At 39.8% G+C, this 25048-nt stretch overlaps 1 protein-coding gene across 1 annotated transcript in view; it reads left to right on the top strand.

Annotated features, from left to right (window-relative positions):
- Window positions 1-25048, top strand: part of CACNG7 (calcium voltage-gated channel auxiliary subunit gamma 7) — an 878616-nt gene that overhangs the window by 73334 nt on the left and 780234 nt on the right. The gene's annotated exons all lie outside the window — the stretch shown is intronic.

Raw genomic sequence — 25048 nt, 5'->3', positions numbered from 1 at the left:
AACTGAGTTTTTCCCAAAGGGGTTGATGATGCACTTTTTGGCATTAAGCTTAAGGCCATGGTTTTGAGGCCTTTCTGTAGGATGTATGCATCACTTGAGGAGTTAATAATGGCTCCCAGCTTGCAGTCATCTGCAAATTTGGTCAGCCAGAGTCTCTCCATGTTGGCCTGTGCTTCTGTGAAGTAGATGCCAAACAGGAGAGACCCAGGACCAATCCGTGAGAGGCTCCACTTGTGACTGGTCGGCAATCTGACTTGGAGTCTGCTACTTTCACACTGTGTGTTCTGTCTGTGAGCCAATTTGCAACCCACCTAATGATATAGGAGTTGATGCCTAGTTTGGTGAATTTATCAATAATTCCTGAGTGAGGAATGGTATCAAAGGCCTTGGCCAGATTGAGGTAGGAACTGCCTTACCTTCATCCACTGCTCTGGTGACTGACTCAAAGAAGTCCACCAGGTTGAGCAGGCATAATCTATCTTTCACAAAACCAAATTGTGTGCGATCTAGAGTTTGGAGATTCCCTATATCCTTGTTAATTAGGTCTATGATGATGCGCTCCCTATTCTTCAATATCAGACTTGTCAGGCTAATGGGGCGATAATTTCCAGGGTCTGTAGTCACTCCTCCTTTATGGAGTATGATGACTGTAGCAGTGCACCATTCGGTAGGGGCAAAGCCTGAGGTGAGGCTGTGAGTGAACAGAGCACACAGATATGGTGCCAGCTCACTTTGCAATTCATGTAGAACACAACCAGGGATATTGTAGGGTCACATGAAAGCTGTATTCTTGGCCTTAGACAATGCAGCTTTAACGTGTGCTGCAGTAATGTAGGGTGCCTGGCATTCTTACAGTATTGAGATTGGTCCTTTGGGGGGGGGGGTAAAGTTGGAACTGAATCTGTCGGCAATGTTTTTTGGCACAGTATAGGAGGTACCATTGTGCAGTAACTAAGAGCAAATCTGGGTATTGCCATGGAGATTCTTGATATAACTAAAGGCTTTGTGGTTCTTTTTAGTGTCTTCCGCAATCCCAAAAAAAGTTTGGAAGGCATGCCCCCCCATATGATGTATTCTATAAATATTGATTAAATGAAATCAGTTTTCAGTCAAATTATTTTCCACAGATTTTGTTTCAGTATTTTGTGATTCAAGGAGATATGCCTAAATAAAAAAAAATTGTCTGGGTAGATGTTATTTTACTGTCCTGTGTATTTCTTCCTTGAAAGTTAGTGTGCTGTGTACAAAAGGGATGGCAAGTGCATGAATGTAATTACAAGCCTGTGAGGTGCAGAAATGTAATACCATAAGCATGAAAATCCATCTGGGGTGGGAGGTTGGCATAATGGTTAAGGTATTTACCTTAAAGACACAAGTTATAGGGTTTGATTCTCATATGGGGTAATTGGCTAGGCTTAAAATAGCCCACACAGGCAGTTAGCCTAGTACTAACCTATGAGCCTGAGTAAAATATGTGGCAGATTATCATCTTGCAGAGTACAACGCACAGCACAGTTGGGTTTATGTAGGTTCTATGAAGAATGTCAAACTTGATGTGGAGGTGTACAAAATCAACACACTGGACATAAAAAATTCTTGTCAGGCAAGCAGCAGAAACAAAACAAATCAAATCACATAAGCCAAAATCATTTACCAATATCAGCACACATGCACCTGCTTCAAATATAACATTAAAACAAACAACAAAACCTTATGCTGGTGCAGTATAAAATGAAACTACCATGGTGACAAGACAGATAACAATCAACACATACAGTACTTGGAACACACAAATACGCAGAATAAACATAAGAAGATGAGTTAGGCTTTTTTGAAATGTTTTAATTCCATAAAATTGAATTTCAAGGCCTTTTGTCTTTCACTTAGTCTGAACTTACTTGTACAGTACTGTTTATATATATATATATATATATATATATATATATATATATATATATATATATATATATACACACACAGAGAGAGAGAGAGAGAGAGATGTAGCATAGTTGTGCTAGTGTACAAGAACAAAGGGGGCATCCACAACTGTAGGCAGTACAGAGGCATCAAACTCCTATCAGATTGCATGAATGTTCTGGAGAGGGTGATTGATAAACGGATATGCAGAATAGCAGAAAGTAACATGGACGATGAGCAGTTTGGATTCAGATCAGGATGCAGCACAACTAACCCAATGTTTGCAGTGAGACAGATAGTTGAGAAGAAGATAGAGGTGTGGAAAGAATCCAACTGGGCATTCCTAGACTTGGAGAAAGCATATAACAAGGTCCCAAGGAAGTTGATTTGGGTAGTACTGCGGTGATTTGAAGTCCCAGAAACATTGTTAGAATTAGAGCAGGCTATTTACAAGGACCCAATGACTCAAGTACAGACAGTGTTCGGCCTCACAGATGGGGTCCCAGTGGAAGTGGGTGTATGCTAGGGTTCACCTCTGAGCCCACTGCTGTTCATACTGGTGATGGACTACATTAGCAAACAGGTTGGTTGGAGAGGATGGATCAACAAAGTTGCTGTATGCAGACGATGTGGCATTACAGGCTGACTCTAAGCAAGAACTTCACAAAAGGGTAGGGGAATGGAATGCAAAACTGAAGGCACATGGGATGAAACTAAGCACAGATAAGAAAGTGGTAATGGCAGCAAGCAGGGGAAATCAATATAAGCTGAGAAATGAGATAGAAGGGAAGATACTGGAACAGCTAAATAGCTTCAAGTGTCTGGGAGGAGTGGTCGAGGAGAAGGGAAGTCTGAATGAAGATGTCAAAGCTAGAATCAGAGGGGCTGCAGCCAACTGGCATATAGTATCAGGTGTAGTGTATGACAGAAGAATGACAAAAGGGTTCTCATCCAGGAAAAAGAGGTCATTGTTCCCCTGTACTTGGTACTCATTAAACCCATTATAGAGTACAACGTCCCTTTTGGAATGTACCTCACAAGACGTCTGCAGTAACTTGAAAGGCCACAGAAGTACCTCACAAAGAGGATTACTGACCTCAAACAGATACCCTACGCTGACCATCTCAAAAAACTCCAGCTTTACTCTGTAGCATATCGCCTACTCCAAGGAGATCTCTGCCTAACATATAAAGCTATGTTAAACCCAGAGCTGTTGGACATGCTAGGCCTAAAGAAATCCCAATCCCTCCAAGCTACACGCTCTAAGGACCTAAACCTTGTCACCACAATAAACAGGACATGCTGGAGGGATAGATTCCTATCCCAGAGACTTCCTATACTCTAGAACAAGCTATCCATCTATGCCAAGCAAAGTTCCTCATTAGCACTTTTCAAGAAAAATTTTGATGAGTGGACGGGAAATAGGAAATACAACCTGGGGATCACTTCTGTGGCTCTGCTCAACAGGGGCACAGGAAATTAACTTTCTTGGGTGGTGTAAGTCAGGGAACCTTGTTGGCTAGGCTTACTTAGGCCCTTGGGCTGCTAGTCTAGTACCTACCTATGAACCTATGAACCTATAAGAAGCTGAAATGTAAGGTGTGCAAGACAGTGGTGTGGCCAGTACTACTGCATTACTCTATGGTACAAAAAACAGGCCGTAAAGGCCGAACAGTTGAAGAAGCTAGAGGTGATGGAAATGAAGTGTTGGAGAAAGGTGGTAAGATGCACACTGTAGGACAAACAAAGAAATGAGGACATAAGAGCAGAAAGCAAAGTAGCTCCATTTGCAGAAAAGATCAAAGTGAACAGATTACAGTGGTTTAGACACATGCAGAAAAGCAGAAGACAATCTGTTGAGGGAGATTTGGGACAGGCGGGAAGAAGGTTAGAGGAAGTGAGGACATTCAGCAAAAAAGTGGATGGATTGTATGAAAGAAGATCTGTGACAGTCAGGCATGAGTGTTGAAGAGGGCAGGAGTGTGGCATTGAATCGATAGAGATGGCAACAGTTAACACAATACCCCAACCCCGTGTAGAAATGGGAAAAAAAGGGGACTGATGATGATGATGATGATATATATGGAAGAAGTAGTAAAGGTTGAACACACCTAACACTGACTGTCAAAATGTCAGTGCCAAAATGGTGAAATTGCTGACATCAAAAGGCAGGCACTGAGAAAAAGTGAAAAAAAAAAAAAACACTTTTTTGCAGGGGGGAAATCCCTCCTAACTCCCCACACAACATGTTATTTATATATACCCATTCTGAGATTGCACAAACACGAGGTAGGGTCATTTTGTCTAACTCAGCTAATGTACGATCGCACACATCTGTTGATCAACTTCTTCATCAATCATATGCTGTGACTAACAGCTGTCGACCAAACACACTCTTATGCAGGGAACCCATCTGTCTATCTTTCTATATATAAATGTATGTCTGTGCACAGCTATAAATACAGTCTGAGATAATAGTAGTTTTTCCTAACTGTAATTCAGTTAAGTGGAGGGACCTCTCCCTTCTTCATAACACTGTGATTAGATATACCACTATCTACATAGTCACCTTCACTTATCTTCACTGTATAAGATAATAAATGCAGTCTGTAAATAAAGTTAAAACCTGCTACCATTCCGTTTTCACAGTACTCTTTCAAGCTCTATTTTTCCTATTAATAGTGCTGTTCCTATCCTTCCCCATTCACAACTCTGCCTTATCTCACACCTAAAATCTCCCAACACAAAGGCATGATTTACTTTTACCTAAATAATTCAAAGTAAGAAAGATTATAGGAAAACGTCAATAAAAAGCTCATGTAGTATCTGTTTGTATTAAACAGACCATATAAGAACAAAAAATAATGTAATCGTGATTACAGTCAGTATACGATATGCATTTTTGCTTAAGGATTCATATCCCTCATAAAATGCATGTTAATGGAAAACCTGTTTTTTTTTTTGCCAATTTTCTAAGTATATAAGAACAGTACCTAAAATATTTTCTGGATTTTTGCCCCTTCTACTGCATTATTTTTTGGCTTTGTCCTTGATTCTTGAACTAAACATTGTTCAGTATGCTGTAAACTAATGAACTGTCTGATACTATATAAAGGTAAATGTGATAGAAACTACTTGCAAAAACACTGTAACTTGTAAAATACTTGACTAGTTTAGACAGTAGAAAATAGGCTGAGCTACAACACAGAATCCTCTGATTCTTTACATAAATGGAAAACCTGGAACGCTATAAATTGTAATCATATCAGTAAAATCATGAATATAAATCACATAATGCATATAGCCAGTATGACTATTCTAACTTATTACTTGTTATAAGTGAATAACACTGGACAGGAAATGTCAATTTGAAAGCTAAATATGATGTTATAACTGCTACCATGTGCTGTATCCAAATTCAGACCTTGCATGTCAAGGCAAGAAGGATAAACCATGACAACATGATCCATGTGGTCATAGAATCTGGGAAGTAAATACCAGAGACTCGGATTTCAGCAAGGAACCTATAAAACAGACAGTCTGGGCTTTGGCGCAAAACCAGAAATTGTATCCCCACAGTCTGCTGCACTTTGTTTTCAACATTTATAGTTAGTGAGTTAGTGTGCTATCTGAAACCTAGTGAAAGACCAAGCAATGAGTACCATTACCCATGAAACACAGATAAAAGAGTGGTCTGATTAAGGCAATGATGGGCTGCGGTTCTAAAAGATGCTTAAGATGTTAGAAGTGGTAATGTAGTGCCATAGCAGGAATATAGTTCGGGGCAAATGTCTGCATACTGTGTGTGTGCGGAGGGGACATAATCACATTTTAGTGCTTTATAGAGGGGGATATGTTACATCCAGAGAGGGAGAATAGAGTTCCGCTGAACATTTCTAGGGTGACCCTTAGCAGGCATGAGTTAGCAGTATGGGTTTCTAACCATGGAGTGATAAATGAGATACCACAATTGTCAAAATCTTCAGAAGCCAGAAAAGTCAGGGCTGCACTTAACCCTTAAGTACATCAAGGGGCCTTCAATGCCAGTGCCATTAATTTACTGTATTATAAAGACTGAGTAAATCACCAAAGGTCTCTTATAACAAATGCCAGCCCTGGCTTTACGAACTTATATAATTCTGTATTGAATACACAGATGTTACCCTCTGAAGTTATTTAATTGCAAGAAAGAGCTCTTTTTGGGAGAGTGGCCCACTTAGTACATTTAAGTCATAATATCATCTTAGGTTTGTTGCAGTAGGTTGAATTTGGCAAGGAAAAAAAACAATGTGGTTATTAACTTTTAATGATTTGCAGTTCAACGTAAAATTATTTGAAGGCACTGTTAATCTTTAACTATCTCTGCTAATTTCAATTCTGTTTTAAAATTCTGACTATATTTTTGATTTCAGTGTTTTTCATATTATGCACAAGGAATCGGCAAGATATGCTGCCAAGTACCTAGGCTTCAATGGTTACATACTCATGATTAATGCCTACATACTATTTACGTAGTCTACCAAACAGTTTATTTCCTTGTAATCTTTAATGATAGACTTTTCTTTAAAATGAGTTAGCATAAAAACATAGTTTCCTGGTAGACATTTGATGTTAAAAGTTCCTGTCCCCTCTCACAATATTTTGATAAGTGAGGTTCTATTAACTTTAATTTTACATTTGCACACCCGTACAACTTACACATCTTACTCTCTCTCTGTAACTCTCTGCAGTCTGATTTACTGTTCATGCCTTCTTAAAATAAATAATAACTCTCAAACAGGCATGATATGCACACTGCATCTCTTCCATTCTTTTTATTGAATTTACTAATTCTCTTATGTTTCCTTGTATTTTTTTCTTTTCTTTACAGATTTGCTTGTATTTTTTCTTTTCTTTACAGATTTGCTCTTCCTTTCTTTATCGCTTTTATAAATCTCTTCATTTTTTTGTTTTCATCTCACACTCCCAGTCCCCCAGCTCCACTGGACGTCCATCTTGACTCCACTGCTTTAATTCAGTCAGCCTGTTTTATTCAATCAAAGGTAAGGGTCAGGCATACATGGGCTAAGCAGGAGTCCCATAACCAATTATCTCCTGTCCAGAGAGATCAATCAGCCATTTACTTACCCTCTCTGTTGAGAGTTGAATGGTAAGGAGTGGGCCAGATTCTAGGTTCTAGAGGTATTCTTCCCTCCCAGTAGAGCTCCAAGTCCCTGTAGCAGCTCCCTTGAGCTTCTCTAACTTGCATACTTATTTTAGCATACTTATTTCCACAAACAGTCCTAGGACTGCTACCATGCAAGGGGCAGTTTGGCAGCATGTACACAGGAGGCTCATTCTTTGTGGATATACTGTTCTCATTGTGGGTTTGCCAGGTGGTGAGCCAGAGCTGACTCCCCCCTCCAAGGACAGGTAAGCCAACAGATGCTGCGCACTCCCATTCTCCAGATCTCACACCTTCAACATTTGTGCTGCGAATTGAACAAACTTCATCTTCAGTTGCATTCTGAGTTTCATCCTTCTGTGCCACAGGAGTGGTCTTTTAAATATTTTATTCATCATACATTCCTTAAATAGCACAGATAAGTCATTCTAAACAACCTTCTTAGAAGTCTAGCATATTAATATCTATTCCCCACTTTTGCAGCAGCCATATCACCCTCTTTCAAATGACTTTGAATGTCTTGGCTTTTACTAAAACAAAATTGCCCTACTTTTGATTATTTTTAATGGTAGTTTAGAGCAGAGGATTAATTCTATGAGCTTCACATATTTTACTAGACTTCTTTTGTGTACATACCTCTCAACCTCGTAGTGCAATAAATCTGAACAAAACCCGACAAAATGGAGGACAAAGGCCCAAAAATTGGGATACTTTTTAAATATTGCTCTTATAAACTTAGAAAGTGCTAGAGTAACAGGGTTTGTTTTCACATGGATTTTCTGAAGGATTTGAAGTCTGATACTCAAATGTACGTCATTATTTAGTGACTTTAATCCTTAGATCATCCCACTGATTTTCCAGAAAACCACAGATTTTATGAGGAACAGACCAAAAAATATGAGTAAAAAATCTGGACATTCTGTGAAAATCTGAACAGTTGAGAGGTATGTTTGTGTATCTTAGGCCTGCCGGCAGGTAATTCAACTAAAAACTGCTTTTTGATCATCCCTGAGAAAGACTCTTTTGTCAGGTAGTATCACATAGTTCACAAAGAATTAGAATAAAAAAGTCATTATACTTTGCCTTTACTAAAATGTATTTGCTTCATTCATGTCCATCACCTCCTGTACTGTATCATGTTATAGTTTTGCAGTAAATGTCACATTTTAAATAACTGTTCTCACTCCTTTTCAGAGAACTTAACATTTTATAAGTCCTATGTCTTCTTTTTCAATGTGAGACTTTTCTTAAAGTTCTCATAAGACTAGCCATCATGTTCAAATAGCTTTGAATTGTTTGTTGTCTTTATCCTATGGAGAATTATTTTGTTTAAATAAATTGCAGCCGAATCACTGTGCATCCTTTTATTGTTAGCCACGGTAGATGAATTCACGATTGTAATGTGATTGCATTTCTTTTGGTGTACTGATTACATAGTGGGTAACTTAAGATCATTTTTAGAGAAGTCTGTGTTTTGATGTAATGGTAGAAATTGTGTGGTGGGAGGCAGGTCAATTTCACCTCTGCATAAAAGACGGGATAAAGTTGATGCCTCTGGATATGATTTCTAAGTTTATATTATGGTAGAAGTCCAATCCTGTATTGTTCACTATATAACTCTTTAGTTGTATTGTGTTGTCTATACAGTTTTAACCATTTAAGCTATTAAAATTGTGAAATCCGATTCAAGAAACACTGTCTGGAAGCTCTGACCTTCTTGCACTCTGTATTTTGTAGTTAAATGCCCTGTTGTATTGTCTACAAATCATAATAATGAAAGTCTAACATAAGACATGAGTTTTGTTTTATACAGTTGGCCCAGTATACATAGTTCATATACCTTCACTGTTGCATCTGGCCTTTTTCCTTTATAACTGGTTTTCGTTGTGTTACTGTGATAAAGTTCTGCTGAGAACACTGCATGCTAAACTGTCTGAAGTCAGTTTATTTATTTAACATTTTCAACAACAGTTTTCTTTTTTTTTTCTGTAAAGCTATACCGCACTGGAAGCTGTGAGGGTAGTATTACAGCCTGTTTTGTAACTGACTACCAGTCTGGCGTTTTGCATTGTATGTTTTCATTTTGTGTGAAATGCTGATGTTGCATACAGTTTACAAATTTGCTTATTTCAGTTGTAACATGTACTGGGTTTATTGCCATTATTGAAGATGTAGAGTCAAACGTAATTGTGTGCAGTTGACAAGCTGTTTTTTCTCAATAGCTGTATTTGGTACCTTGTATCTTATGAATAGCCTGTTGTGAAATATCCATGCTAACTTCAATGAGAACAGTGAATTGATGCCCTGCAGCCATTACCTTAATTTACCATTTGAATTGCATCAGTTGTATTACAGTAGTTCTGCTGTCATTCAAGCTATCTGATACTGCAATGGTATACCTGTGTTGGGGGAGGGGAGCAGATGTTGGTATGAATGGGATGGCACCACCGAATAGGAAAGATTTGTATAGTGACCTAATTTGCCCTCTGAGTTTCATGCTTAGATTTTTTTTATCCTGCTGGATGTTGCACTTCCTAATTTTTGCCACGACTTTCTTCCTTTTGCTGTGCATCCTGTTGCTAGGATACCACCAGGCTGACTTGTATGAATTTGTTCTGTAGTTATTCCTGTTAAGCAGAAATGTCTCTGCCTCTAACATGGTTATACACGTCAGTGTTCTTAGGGTTTGTGATGGCGCATCAAATTTTGACAGATTACTACTTGATAGTAGGTAATTTGCCTTAAAATGGTTTGTCCTCACCAAAGAGGACATTACTTAGGGTGGGTGCAGCATTCTCCCATGCTAGTGATGACTACTTCAACTTATGTTCCCACTCTTAGTGGGCATTTGGACTGTTGGGTCCAGGGTGCTTGTGTTGACAAAGTGCAGCAATCTCTGGGCTTGCAAGTTTGGGGCAGTGTATGACTCCCAGTTTATAGTAGGGTAGTTACCCATGAATATGGTATTGGGATGACTGGTGAGGAGATCCAGTAAGTTGTGTTATGCATTTCCTGGGTCTTAGAGCTGGATCTATAGCTTCTAAGGCTATAGTACGTGACTTTCCTATGGTAATTTGGACATGGAGAAGCTGAAGCACATCTTGTTTGATCAGCCCTGAGGCATGCTTTTGATGTAAACTGTGACATCGCCAGCTTTACTCCATGCCTGTGCAGTAGCTGGTCTTAATTTTCAAATGTCTGCATTCTCCATAGTGGAAAAAGCATTTAGCAAGTACAGTTTTTTGTTTAGATTCAGGCCTTTATTGGCCTGAAATTGTCCATAAAAAGACAGAGAGAAAAATGTCATGGACATTCAGAATTGCCATTTAGCTGAAATACCTGATATGCTTAAAGGGTAATTTATATATATCCTATGTTGCCTCTGATTCAAGAGGTTTAAGGTATCACACAGTGGAAATTCTAGCTTTGCTAAATTTTTCTTTTTGTGTTTTTAACCAACTGGTTTTTCTGTGTGACCTTTTTAAACATTGTTTTCATTTGTTTAGAATTATAGAATTGAGCAGTAACATCTTTAGATTTTCTAATTTGTCAGTTTTGCATTGTTTAAAACATTATGGTGGTGGTCGTTGTGTGGTGTTTGTTAATGGACCTCTGTGGGACTGGCTACCTTGATGGGGTACAGGGACTTGTTGCAGTGATTAATGGCTATTAAATGCCAGTTAAGAGTGACTGTGGACATCTCAGTCTGAATTTCAGTGGGGTGGATACATTGGGGCCTGGGCCATGTGGATTCATTGAGGGCAGGGCAGTGTGGATGCATGGGGGTGGGGGTAGCACTACCAGACCTTCCAGTACAAATTGAAAAAAAAACTGGCAACACACTGAGTCCCCCAATACCTCCTTGAGTTGCTTCTGAATAATTGTATTTCTGTTTGTATCCATCTGTGTCTACTTTCCCCTTCTTTGTCACCCTATTGCTGTTTTAGCCTCACCATAATGGCATTTTTTCATCAAACGACTTGCATTCTTTCTCTAAAATTGTCAAACCCAAGGTTAACGTACCCATACCTCTCCCTCTTGCTTCTTTCTTTTACAGTTCTTTAAAGAACTTTGCATTGTCTTTTTTTGTGTGTGTGTCAGTCACTGCTACTGTCCCATTCTGTTTTGAGTCTGTTTCCTCTAATTCAGCTAATGTGTTACCCTTTTATCTTTTTTTTCCTTTTACCTACAAGAATACCTTCATTCTCAGTACCTGTCCTTGTGTTTCTGCATCTTCCAATGTCTATTTCAATTACTTCCTCTTCCCTTTTATCTTTTTTCTGTACTATTTCACATTCTTCTATTCCTTTGTTACTCCCCTGCTGTCTCCATATTTCCGTCTCCGCTACAAGTCAACCATTTAAAGCAGCTTTAATGTAATTTCACAAACCTAATCATATGATCTTGTCTTTTTTATGTTGTCTTCCACAAGCTCTTTAAATCTCTCCTTTTCGATTTTGCTTTTGCTCCTGTGACCTCTATCTGCCTTCATTCCATCTCTAGTCTCAACCCCCCACCTGTAGTTTCTCATTACATTAATTCTTACTGTATAAAATAAAATTGCCTGTAACTTTTCATGGTTATTTCATCCAGCAAGTGCACACACAATTTCAATAATCTATCTTTCTAACTTGGGCTCTTTCCTTTTTGAGAATGCAAGTTGAGACTGCTTTGGAAAGCTTTGAGTTTAGTCATTTGGTTCATCAATTAAATATGCATTTTCCTAATTTATGCAACCCTCTGTGCCTGGGGTTTTGTTACATAACAATAAAATAGATTTTGACTTGCAATCCTTTCTAAAATGCTACAATTGTTACAACATTTTTTACATTGCACATGACTAAATTGAGTATTTACTTTTTGTGATTTTTTTTTATAACATCTACTTCCTTAGTTGCTGTGTTTTATTTAACAGAGCTTCATTTTTTCCATAGAAATCATTATTTAACTTAAAAAAATAATCTTTCACTGTGACTAATATCCCATCCAGTTGGACTGCTTCCTAGTTTATAACAATGACTATGACTGGTATGCCATGGAAGGGTAGTGTGACTTGGTATGGGCAACCAATCATCTCTTCCAGGCATGTATTGAAAATACTCGTACTGGGTGTACATGTGCTGCGTGCTGCAGAGGAATTACCTGTCTACACTACTACATCCACAGCAAAAGCTTGTGCAACTGAATGTATACTGCTTTCTTTTCACACGCGATGAAGAGCTTCTTATCCCACTTTCACACTCTGGTAGTCAACGAACCAGACTGCAACCCCCCTTTTGCAAATTCTTGGATCCGCCACTGTACTTGTGCCAGTGTACAAGAACAAAGGGGACATCCACAACTGTGGGAAGTACAGAGGCATCATACTCCTATCACATTGCATGAAAGTTCTGGAGAGGGTGATTTATAAATGGATATGTAGAGTAGCAGAATATAAGATGGGAAATGAGCAGTTTGGATTCAGATCAGGATGCAGCACAATTGACTCAATGTTTGCATTGAGACAGATACTTGACAAGTAGCTAGAGATGAGGAGAGAGTCCAACTGGGCATTCCTAGACTTGGCAAAAGCATATGACAAGGTCTCAAGAAAGCTTATCTGGGCAGTACCGCGGTGGTTTGAAGTCTCAGACATTGGTAGATTTAGTGCAGACTATGTACAAGGACTCAATGACTCAAGTAAGAACAATGTTCGGCCTCACAGAGGGGTTCCCAGTGGGAGTGAGTGTACATCAGGGTTCAGCTCTGAGCCCACTGCCGCTCATACTGGTGATGGACTACATTAGTAAACAGGTTGGAGAGGACAGATCAACAAAGCTGCTGTATACAGATGATGTGGCAATACAGGCAGACTCTGAGCTAGAACTTCAGCAAAGGATAGGACACTGGAATGCAAATCTGAAGGCACATGGGATGAAACTAAGCACAGCTAAGACGGTGGTAATGGCAGCAAATTGGGGAAATCAGCTGAGAATAGAGATAGAAGGGAAGATAGTGGAACAGGTAAACAGCTTCAAGTATCTGGGAGGGGTAGTGGAGGAGAAGGGTAGTCTGAATGAAGAGGTCAAAGCTAGAATCAGAGGGGCTGCAGCCAACTGGCATAGAGTATCAGGTGATTCTATGACAGAAGAATGCCAAAGAAGCTGAAAAGTAAGGTGTACAAGACAGTGGTGTGACCAGTACTACTGTATGGTACAGAAACCTGGGCAGTAAAGGCAGAACTGTTGAAGAAGCTAGAGGTGATGGAAATTAAGTGCCTGAGAAATGTGGCAGGATGCGTACTGTGAGAGAGATGAAAAAATGAGGACATAAGAGCAGAAGCCAAAGTAGCTCCAATTGCAGAAAAGATCAAAGAGAACAGATTACAGTTGTTTGGGCACGTGTAGAAAAGCAGAAGACAATCTGGTGAGGAAGATTTGGGACAGCCAGGAAGAAGATAAGAGGAAGCAAGGACGTCCAGCAAAGAGGTGGATGGATTGTGTGAAAGAAGATATGTGACAGTCAGGGATGAGTTTTGAAGAAGGTACTGAATCGAGAGTTGGCAACAGGTAACATGATACCCTGACCCCATGTAGAAAAATGGGAAAAAGGGGGCTGATGATGATGATAATGATGTTATGTATATGTAAGAATTATTTAAAAATATTTAAAAATCATGTAAATAAGCTCATGTACATGTGTTTTTACCCTGAAATTATAAGTGCACATCATGTGTAACTTAATGTGCAGCTTTTCTCCCCAGCCTCCAGTGAAACTGGATTTTGCTCAGTCGGACTTTTCCTGGTCAACAAAGACAAACAAATAATACATAAATAATTCACACAATGACATTGGAGGCTAAACTCTCACATACATGCATACATCAGATTGTCAAAACCCTGAGAACAACACCCACCTCACATAGTACACAACATACACACATAGACTAATATATTCTGAGGCACTTAAAAGCAATCATCCTAAACAACAAAGATCAGCTAGACCACCTGTTTTCAAAACGATGCGTCTACAAACCCAAAATATACTGTTTAGGTTTATGTGCATTAGGAACATTCTATTAAACTAAGTGGTGTTTTTTTTCTGTTGAGCAGAGATCTATCTAATTGTAGACTTTAAATTTAAGTAGTGGCTTAGCACCTATGGTCATAAACTATAATTAAGGAGATAAATTCTCTATCCATTTCAGGTGGTAAATTCTCTATCCTTTTCAGGTACTATCCCCCTATGGCTCCCATTGAAAGGCTAACAACACTAAAAGAACTACCAGCTACTAGCGATTAGTAACGCAAAGCAATGCAATAATGACCCTCTACTTTAAAAGACTACAGAAGGTTAACAACTGCAAAACAAAATATATTTTCTCTGTTTAAAATGCTGAACTGGGTCCATAGCACTGGAAATAACCCTCGTGCTCCTATAAATTTTAACAGAAGTACTAAAGCTAGCTTAACATACAGTTGCCCACTATATTGCCATCTAGGGTAAAATAAAAGTTTGTTACTTACCCCATAAGTCTATTTTACACTGCCTGTGTAACTCTAAGTTAAATCTAACCTCAATCAGTGACTTACCAACCTTGCAAGCACTGAACACAGGTACCTTGAGATTTGGTTCATCCCCTCTCTGCTCACCCTCGCTTCGCTCGGGCTCGCTCTGCACCCCACCCTACCCCCAAATCTCACCCACCCCTGGTATCACTAAATTTATACCCATTAAGCCACTCCCCCTTCCTAATTAACCAATCATCAATATCTGCACACTAACAGCTCTCCCTATCACCAATAGCCAATTACCAAGTCTTTCAACTGTCTGTTTCTACAGACAGCATACAAACTATACTACTACCAGTCACAATGTCGGCACCCAAAATACTCCTTATTCTTCCATTAGTAGCCCTGCTACTCCTCCCATATAGCCTCACCATCTATGAGAATCAGCTCAACCTAGGTTTTCACTACCCTAAATTCCATACCTCCTCCCTACCAGTATTAAAAGAAAATGAATACTTCTCTACTCCCCTCTCATTCAACTCCACTGCCCCTAAATAATACCAACCAATTAGATCCCATCATGCCACCCCAAAAAACAAACAGTATCAAAAACTCTTACATAAAATACTAAAACTCATACTTAACCTATACTACAACCTCACAAAACATGGGTACATCCACCCCAACCCTGGCCCAGCCTACACTGCTGCACCTAGCTCCCACACTAATAATCCTATCAATATTACCTAACAGGCCCCCCAACTCATTCCTAGCCTGTCATCTAAACATTAGAAGTTTAAATAATAAGGTTCAATACCTGCACGCCCTCTTAGCAGTCCACTCCCCAGACATATTATGTCTTATTGAAACCTGGCTAAAACCTGCAACTAAAGATAATGAAGTAATTCCCCCTGGGTATCAAATACTTAGACTAGACAGAGCTAAGAGGAAAGATGGTGGGATCGCTGTTCTCTACAAATCTATCCTGACAGTCACTGCAGATACCCAATAACCACCCCAAAATAATAATACTGAAACCTTGATTACCAAACTGCAAATTAGCAAAAACAAGTGTATACACTTTGCCTGTGTCTACATTCCCCCAGGTAAAAATGTTTGCACACTAGAAGACATCCTACAATGGTTATCTAGTAACTACCCCCAAGAAACCATTATACTTGGTGACTTTAACATTGATTGGCGCTCCTGCTCCTCTAAATTTCCCACTACCCACATTACCCTTTATTGGTTTTCACAGGTCATTTCCACCCCCACCAGACTCAATAAATCTAATAACAAAGAAAGTACCCTAGATTTGATACTTATCAATGGCCATCCCCATTCATACAAGCCCGGAACCCTGCCCAATGACCTAAGTAACCACGGCCTCACCTATATAATCAAGCTTAAAGCCGATAACCCCCAACTACACACTTACAAAAATATTAAAACCAACAAAAATTTTAACCTTACCAACTTCCAAAATGGGCTCAGAGCATGTAACTGGTCTCTCCTAAAATTACTCCCATTGGATGATGAAGTGGAATACTTAAACAACAAATTCCATACCATCCTCAACTCACATGTCCCTACCCGCTTCATCAGAACCAAAACAAGAACAGCTCCTTGGTTCTCTAAAGACACAAAATCTAAAATTATACTTGGAAATAAAGCATGGGCCACTTGGAGTGTAACAAAAGACCCTCAACACCTACTTAGATACAGACAATTAAGGAACAACACCAACAAATATACTATCCTAAACAAGAAAAACTTCTATTGTCACCTGCAAAAGATAAACCATAACAAACCCCAAAAGTTCTGGGCTGGCATAAATAAACTACTTCACTCAGGACATACTTCTACTCCTGCCTCTTCGGCCCCTGCCCATTATTCACCAGTAGACACTGCAAATACCTTCAATAACTTCTTCAAATAAACTATCCAGACCCTGGCCAACCAACTCATTCCCACCTTGTCTCTCTTAGATAACGACTCACTTAATACCCCCCTCACATTTAGCTTTCAACCTGTTCCCATCACTTTAGTCCAAAGTCTTATCAAGAAATTAAAGCCTACCACTCTCGCTGCTGACCTTCTCCCTGCTGAGTATTTGCAAAAGGATGCAGATGTCATAGACTACCCAGTCTCAATCTTGATAAATAGAACCATATCCGAAGCCTCCATCCCCTCTATCCGGAAAGTATTGCATGTTATACCTTTACATAAAGGCGGTAGCTCCATAGAACTATCAAACTTTAGACCCATAGCCATTCCACCTCCACTTGCTAAAATAATGGAAAAATGCATTCATAAACAACTCTTGCACCACCTAATTCAAAATAAGCTGCTGGCTGACTCTCAGCACAGCTTCAGGCCATACCACAGCACCACCTCAGCTCTTCTCTCTTTCACTAATGTCATTAACCATAACCAAAATAACAACCTACTTTCCTCTGCTCTCTTTCTAGATCTATCCAAGGCTTTTGATATGGTTGACCATCAGTTACTCATCCTTACCCTGAAAGCCTTCTCCTTAGACTTCCACTCTCTCCAATGGTTTCAGTCCTATCTATCTTGATGTCAACAGGCAGTGCTATGGCAAGATAAACTATCATGTTGTCTACCAATCACCTTAGGAGTCCCACAGGGCTGAATACTAGGACCCCTACTGTTCTCCATGTTTATTGATGACCTCCATACCATCATCCCTAAAGCATCATGTATTCAATATGTAGACAACTCTATGTTGATCTGCTCAGCCACCTCACAAACAGATCTGCAGTCTCTAACCCAAAGTACTTTCAATACTGTAGAAAATTGGCTCACTAATCGCCGTCTATTATTAAACCCTAAAGAAACAAAGCTGCTCCTGTTCACTCCCACTCATAGGTCCAACCCCCCACCCATTACCATTATATCTAACAATGGGACCATTATCTCCCCTGAAGCCCAAACCAAACTCTTGGGAGTCATAGTAGACAATAACCTTACATTTGATGCACATGTCAATCCAACCATCAAAACCATAAGCAAAAAACTTGGATCCCTTTACAAGGTCAAACTTTTCCTCATTCCCCTTGCTAGAACTGCTATAGCCTGTTCTCATTTCCTATCTACCCTCCTTTATGCCTCCCCTCTTCTCACAAACTTGTGCACAACTGAAATTAACAAGTTATCCTGCTGCTATAACCACATCACTAGATTTGCCACTGGCTCAGCCTATAGGACTCACCACTGTCACAACCTAAATCTTCTAGGGTGGCTTGAACTACCTTCCCTACTACAGATTAACCAGCTCATAGTTGCTCATAAAGCACTCTACCACCCTGATAATACAGCAGCACTCAAAAATATTGTCAACCTATATAGTAACCACAGTAAACTTTGTTCATCCAATAGACTATAGATCCAAATAGTCAAATCCAACAAGACAGCTGGTGATGCCTTGTTTGCCAACTCGATCAGCAAAACCTGGAACCAACTCCCTGCTGACCTTACTCTCGAATCCCTACACTTTTCAAAGAAAATCTCAAAAAATATTTTCAATCATACTGGCTATGCCCTTACTCTAATCCTGACTAGAATCATCTATGTGTCTCAACAACTTTACCACAATCATATTATGCATATTAAATATCCTAATGTGAAATTTCTTCATACAATGGTAGTAGTATACTCATTTCTGATTTAAACATTTGTATAAACAGTGTGTCTCATGTATTCTATAACTGTCTGTCTGTCTGTTGTATTGTATATATCACATTACTGTGTGGATCTTTTACTGTGTGGAGCTTTTCTCTCCGGGCCTCTGCTGAAAATGGACATGTATCCAGTCAGACTTTCCCAGTCAACAAATGTAAAATAAAATAAATAAATAAATAAATAAAAACACCACCTAACACCACAAATACGGTCATTCTTAATGCAGTCTCAAACAATAAGCCCCGAAGGCAAGCAAACATACTCCTCAGGACTGTCATCATAGGGGACACCATTGTAAGATATATCGATGTCCGTCTAACCATGCCAGATAAGGAAAATGTATCTGTTAATTGCTTATCTTTAGCCAGGGTCCACCATATCACCCAAGCACTCCAGTCATTATACCACAGTTACAACTAAGATTTCATCATACTCCATGTAGGTGTAAATGACTTGAGATGTATCTCCCTGGACTATATGAAGAGAAACATTCTGGAACTTTCAGACTATGTGTCTCAGGCTGGTATGAGCCTAGCTTTTAGCAGCATATTTCTATCATTGAGGATGATTCCACAATATGAGCAAAAAATGATCAAGTTCAACAAATGGTTGTATTTCTGGTGTCACTCTACGGAGATCCAAAATGTATTAGCTTGGGAGGACACGGTTACCACACCATGTTGGTTTGCCAAGGTTGGTCTGCACTTTTCTCCTCTAGGCTTTTGAATACTGGACAACACTTAATCCACTGCAATGCCAAATTGACATACATATCAACATAGCAAAATCAACTCAACTGAACCTCAAGAATTTACTGCTTAATGCCAGGAGCCTAAAAAAAAACTATACTCCCTCCAAGCCCTCCTCAACTTGAGAATATAGACGTCTGTGCAGTTACCAATACATGGTTTAAAATTGTAGAGAGTACCCCAGGCAGTGTATGGTTTCAGTGGCTTTCACACTTTGAGACTAGTAGCTGCATAGACAAAGGCTAAAGGCGGTGGTCTCAATATACATCAGTAACAAGCATACAACTAGGGTAGTCAAACAGGATGACATGCTGGAGTTCCTCCACATGCAAATCACCATAGACAAAATCCTGTACCATATCCTAGCCAGCTAAAGGTCACTCTCTATGTCCCAAGGAGCTCACAATGAATACTTGGCCATACTGGCGACACTTACCATCCAACTTAACACCCTCCTCATGGGAGACTTTATTTACCCCTCTATAGACTGAGAACCTTAAACAGCCTGAAATCTACAAGTATAGAGATTTCTTGATTTCAGAAATACAAACATCTTTGACCAAATAGTGAATATGGCCATTAGAAGCTCCAACATATTGGACACTATGCCCCAAAATCTCATCCTCAAGGGTAAGATCTGACCATAAAGCTGTCTCCTTCACAATCAAAGTGAATTCTTTAATCTTATTAAAACCAGTAACAATTAAGAACTATTAAAAGGCAAATTGCCTTTTATTAAGTAATGGTTTATCAAAATTCAATGCTCACAAAACCCTGAGAACACAGCAGCCTGTGCTGTATTACTCTCAGAAACTCTGTATAACCATGTCAATGCTGCATAGAGGTTGCTGGGCCTACCAGAAGTAAGACCAGGACTAGCCCCAGAAACAAATCACCTTGGTGGTATTCCAAATTAAACAGGATGTACAACAAAAGGAAAAAAAATGGTAAAAAATCAGGAAGGGTAGTTCCCATAAAGATAAAAACTCTCTCATCAAAATAATTAGGTAATTAAGAGGGTTAATTAGGTTCAGAAAAGCCAGCTTTGAGGTTAAGATAATCTCCCAGATGAAAGATAACTACAACGTCTTCTTCATCTATGTCAGAAACCTCAAGAGCAACACACAGCAATGTTCTGAACTAGTGGTTAATGGTGCCATATTCACTGAGCCTGGTGATATAGCGAACATGTTAGCAGACAAACTCACTTCTAACTTAACTCCCTCTCTCAACCCCAACCATACACAAAAATACTCTCAAACGTAACCCTTCCAACTATAACTTGGGAGCATGTACTGGGTATACTTGTTAAAGCCAAGAACATGGCCTCAATGGGCCCCGATAACATCCCAGGATGCCTCCTGAATAGTCTAAAATACAACTTATCAGAACTTCTGGAGTCTTTATTTAACTATAGTTTTAAAACAGACTTTGTGTTACATGAATGGAGGACTGCACCAGTCTTTTCCCTTCACGATGGAGGACCTCTTTCAGATTCTAGAAACTATAGATGTATTACTCTGACTAGTCTTATTTGCAAAGTCATGGAAAGAATTATGGAAATTATCAGCAAGGACATAGGAGACATAGGACACTGGATCCATCCCAGTTTGATGTTTTCAATAAATCTGGTGGACTTCTTTGAATAGGTCACTAAGGCAATGGATGAAAAGAAAATGGTGCATACTGCCTATATAGATCTGACCCTGCTTAGGCATTGTCAATAAACTTATGGAACTAGGTATAAACCACTTTATAACATGGTGGTTAGCTAGCTGGCTCACTGATAGGGCCCAGGAGGTTGGAATCAGTGAGGTCACCTCTACAAAGAAGCCAGTCACCAGTGGAGTCTTCCAAAGCTCTGCTGTAAGCCCACTCCTCTTTGGTACTGGCGTCTTTGTTATCGAAGCCGATGCCAGAGGCATATGGCTAACCAAGTTTGCAGATAATTGCAAACTGGAAACAGTCATTGAATCCCCCTTAGATGACAACACTGTTCAGGAAGATGTAACACAAACGAATGCTTGGTGCCAAAGCCATGGCTTAAAATTTAATACCAAGAAATACATTATAGTACCTTTTGGGAAGTTGGCCACCCTGGGATCAGGGAACTCATGTAGATAGTAATCTAGCCTTTGACCAACATCTGTTCATGGCAGTAAGAAAATCCTTCTATGTTGCTCAACTTATAAGCAAGGGCATGGCATCTCTTATCAGACCCATCAAAATAGCATAATTTCCAGAACTAGTAAAACAAAAAAGGCGAACCAGGAACAACTGCAGACCACCGATTTATTTATTTAACCAAAATTGTACTAAGCGCTTTCACCCACACACATCAGGGCATCTTCAGAGTACTGACAATCCTTGTGTTGAACCTCTTTTTAAATCCTTATGTAAATTAGATAATTGAACAATTAGACAATTAAACAAATTATTACCTACGCAGCTAAAAATTCTTAAAGGTACAATCAGCAAAAATGAACATAAACAGCCAGGACTTGTGCAAACTTGTTAATTTGTAAATGTAATAAAACCTTCTTGTCAAAAACTATGTATATGTAATACCAATAAATAAAAGTAAAAATACATATATAAATATCTAGATAATAGTATAAATCTAAATAATTATTAAATATAAACAATTGTTATACAATCCAGCATAAAATCATTCATTAAATAGCATAATGTCCCCCTTCAGTATGTCCCTAACCAGACACATGCAGCAACTGAAATGTCCACAAAGGCTCCTTACAAAAATAATGCAGGGAGTAAACACAATGTCCTACACTGATCACCTCAAGGCCCCATCTCTTTACTTTGTATCATACAGACTACTGAGAGGTAATCTTTGCCTGGAATACAGGTCATCTCTGGACCCTGTTTTGATTAACCTTTTGCAAACTCGCAAAACAAACAGAATCAGAACTACTAAAAAAACTAAATTTTACTTGCAACAAATGTAGGACATGTTGGAGAGAGATATGTTTCTTAGAGAATTCCCATTACCTGGAACAGGCTCCCCATCCATGTGAAGAACAGTTCCTCCCTATCCCTATCTGTATTTCAGTGCAACTTGGACCAATGGATGGGTAATCAGAAATTCACCCCTAGTCTGGCACCTATGTCTGTGAATGACACAGGCAGCAAGTAACCACCCCCTATATACATTGTCATTAGACTGGTATATGCCTATGAGCCTATGATCCTATTAATAACTGATGTGCACTTCTGTCTTGAGTAAGGGCTTCCAACTTCCACATCTAGACAAGGACTACACATAGTTTCATAGTTTCATAGTATAGTACTAGGCTATCTGCCCTAGGGCATTTATAAGTATAGCCAAAGTGTATGTGGCTTTCGCCACCCCATGTAATGATACAAAAGTGTACAATTTAAATTAAATTTAGTTTACTGTGCCTCAATCTAGCAGTGACACAGAGATGACCCCCGGGGTAAACCTACGATCTCCCATCCATTTGTCCAGATTTCTCTTGAAGAGAGTCAGTGAGGGGCTCTGCCTAACATAGACAGGTATCCTGTTCCAGAGTGCGGGAAGCCTCTGGGTTATGAATCTGTCCCTCCAGAATGTCCTATTCATATTTGTGCTGAGGTTTAGATCTTTAGCTATCGTGGCTCTGATGGATTTGGATTTTTTGAGGTGGAGCATGTCCATTAATTCTGAATTGGACATGGCCTTGTACGTAAGGCACAGATCACCTCTGAGCAGGTGGTATGCTACTGAATAGAGCTGGAGCTTTTTCAGTCTGGCAGCATATGACATATGCTGGAGACCCTTGATCCTCTTGGTAAGGTACTTTTGGGGTCTTTCCAGCTGCCGCAGGTGCCGGGTGAGGTACATACCAAATGGGGCATTGTACTCAATCATAGGCCTGATAAGGGAGGAATATAAGGGTACAATGACATCCTTTGATCTGGATGTGAATCCCTTCATGATAAGGTGGGCAAGGTAGAAGGTCTTTCTAACCACTTTGGCGACATGGGTGTCAAATGAGAGGTCACTGTCAACTTGGGTCCCCAGGTCTCTGATTACTTTTTCCATACTTAATGGATTACCACCTATGTGGTAATTTGTGGGTACTTTGTTTTTTCCAAAGGGGATGACTATACATTTTTTGGCATTTAGTTTAAGGCCATGACTCTGGCACCAGTCGTCTGTTTCTGTGAGGCCCTTCTGGAGGAAGCATGTGTCAGCTGGTGTGTCAACTATGGCGCCAAGTTTGCAGTCGTCTGCGAACTTTGTCAGCCACAACCCCCCTATGTTTGCCTGCACATCTGAGAAATAAATGCCGAACAAGAGGGGTCCCAAGACAGAGCCCTGTGGGACTCCACTTGTGACTGGCTTAGAGTCTGACATAGCTCCAGCTATTCTGACTTTGTGGGTTCTGTCCTTTAGCCATTTTGCAACCCATCTTGTGACAAACGGGTTTACATTTAAGCTGTTGAGCTTGTCTATGATGCCTGAGTGGGGTATTGTGTCGAAGGCTTTTGCCAGATCCAGGTAGGCTGTATGAACTGCTTTGCCTTCATCGATGGCTCTAGTCCACCAGGTTTAAAAGACAGGATCTGCCTTTTACAAAGCCGAATTGGGTAGGGTCAATTGTCTGTAGGTCCCCGATGTCTTTGTTTATGAGTTCCATAATGATCCTTTCCATAGCTTTGCAGACCAGGCTGGTCAAGCTTATGGGGCGGTAGTTTCCAGGGTCTGTAGAGGTGCCACCTTTGTGGAGTGGGACCACTGTAGCTGTATGCCAGTGTTCAGGGACGTATCCTGTAGCAAGGCTAAGATTAAACAGCATTCTTATGTGCGGGTTTAGCTCCTCTAGGAGTTCACGTAGCAGGCAACCCGGGACACCGTCAGGTCCCATGGATGTTGTATTTTTAGCTTTGCTGAGGGCAGCTCTCAACTGGACATCTGAGATTTCAGGGAGGTTGCATTCAGCTGAGATATTTATTTTGTCTTTTGGGGGAGAGGGAGGGGAGAAATTTGCTCTGAACCTGTCTACCAGTATGTTGGCAATATCTGTGGGTTCAGTGTATTTTTTGCCGTTATGAACTAACTCTGTGCATATCTGAGGGTTTCCGCCCAGGTTTCTAACATAATTGAAGAAGGCCTTATGATTATCTTTAGTGTCCTTAGTGATTTTTCTCTCGAAGTTGGCCTGGATTACTTTGTCTGTGACCCACAGTTTCTTTCAATGCCCCTTATCAGTGGTAATTAATTTTGAAACAAATTATGATTTTCACACACACTCACACACACACACACACACACACACACACACACACACACACACACACACACACACACACGCACACACACACACACACACACACACACACACACACACACACACACACACCACACACACACACACACACACACACACACACACACATCCAGACTCACGATTTGCTTCCTAATCTCCCCAGTGTAACAACAAAAGCAAGGGTACACAAATATATTGTAGCAGCTTCATCCATGTCCCCAAAGAGACATGCACACATATCCACACACTAAAAAAATGTCCATCCTCATCTTCACTGAATTCACCTGCACTATGAGTACTCCCATAGGAGTCATTGGCTGGTCACCATGTTTTACAGTGGCCACTTTTCCATTCTAGTATATAATTTTACTTGATCAAGAAATAAACATTCAGCGAAGCAATTTGGAAGTTGCACAGTCCCAGGGGAGAGCAAATGGAAAATAACATTAGTCAGCCAATCAGACTGCAGTATTTACATATAGCTCTGTCCATCAGGCTGCCCTTTACAACAAGGATCCCATTAGGGGAAACGTTCAGAGAGAGAACTGAATCTAAAAGGCTTAGTGTGATGAGAAAAATTTCAGAGCTAATGCTTTTCTATCATGTTTTTCTGAATCCCAGTGAGTGCTGATGAAGATGAAATATTCCAAGGTCAAAGCAATAGCTAGGGAATATAAAAATTAAAGGCAGTTGTATGTGTCAATATTTATCTGATAAACAGCTAAATACTCT

This window comes from Protopterus annectens, chromosome 1.part1 (assembly GCF_019279795.1).
Source record: "Protopterus annectens isolate FY-2018-M chromosome 1.part1, PAN1.0, whole genome shotgun sequence".
Lineage (NCBI taxonomy): Eukaryota > Metazoa > Chordata > Ceratodontiformes > Protopteridae > Protopterus > Protopterus annectens.
This window is presented reverse-complemented; position numbering and strand designations above follow the sequence as displayed.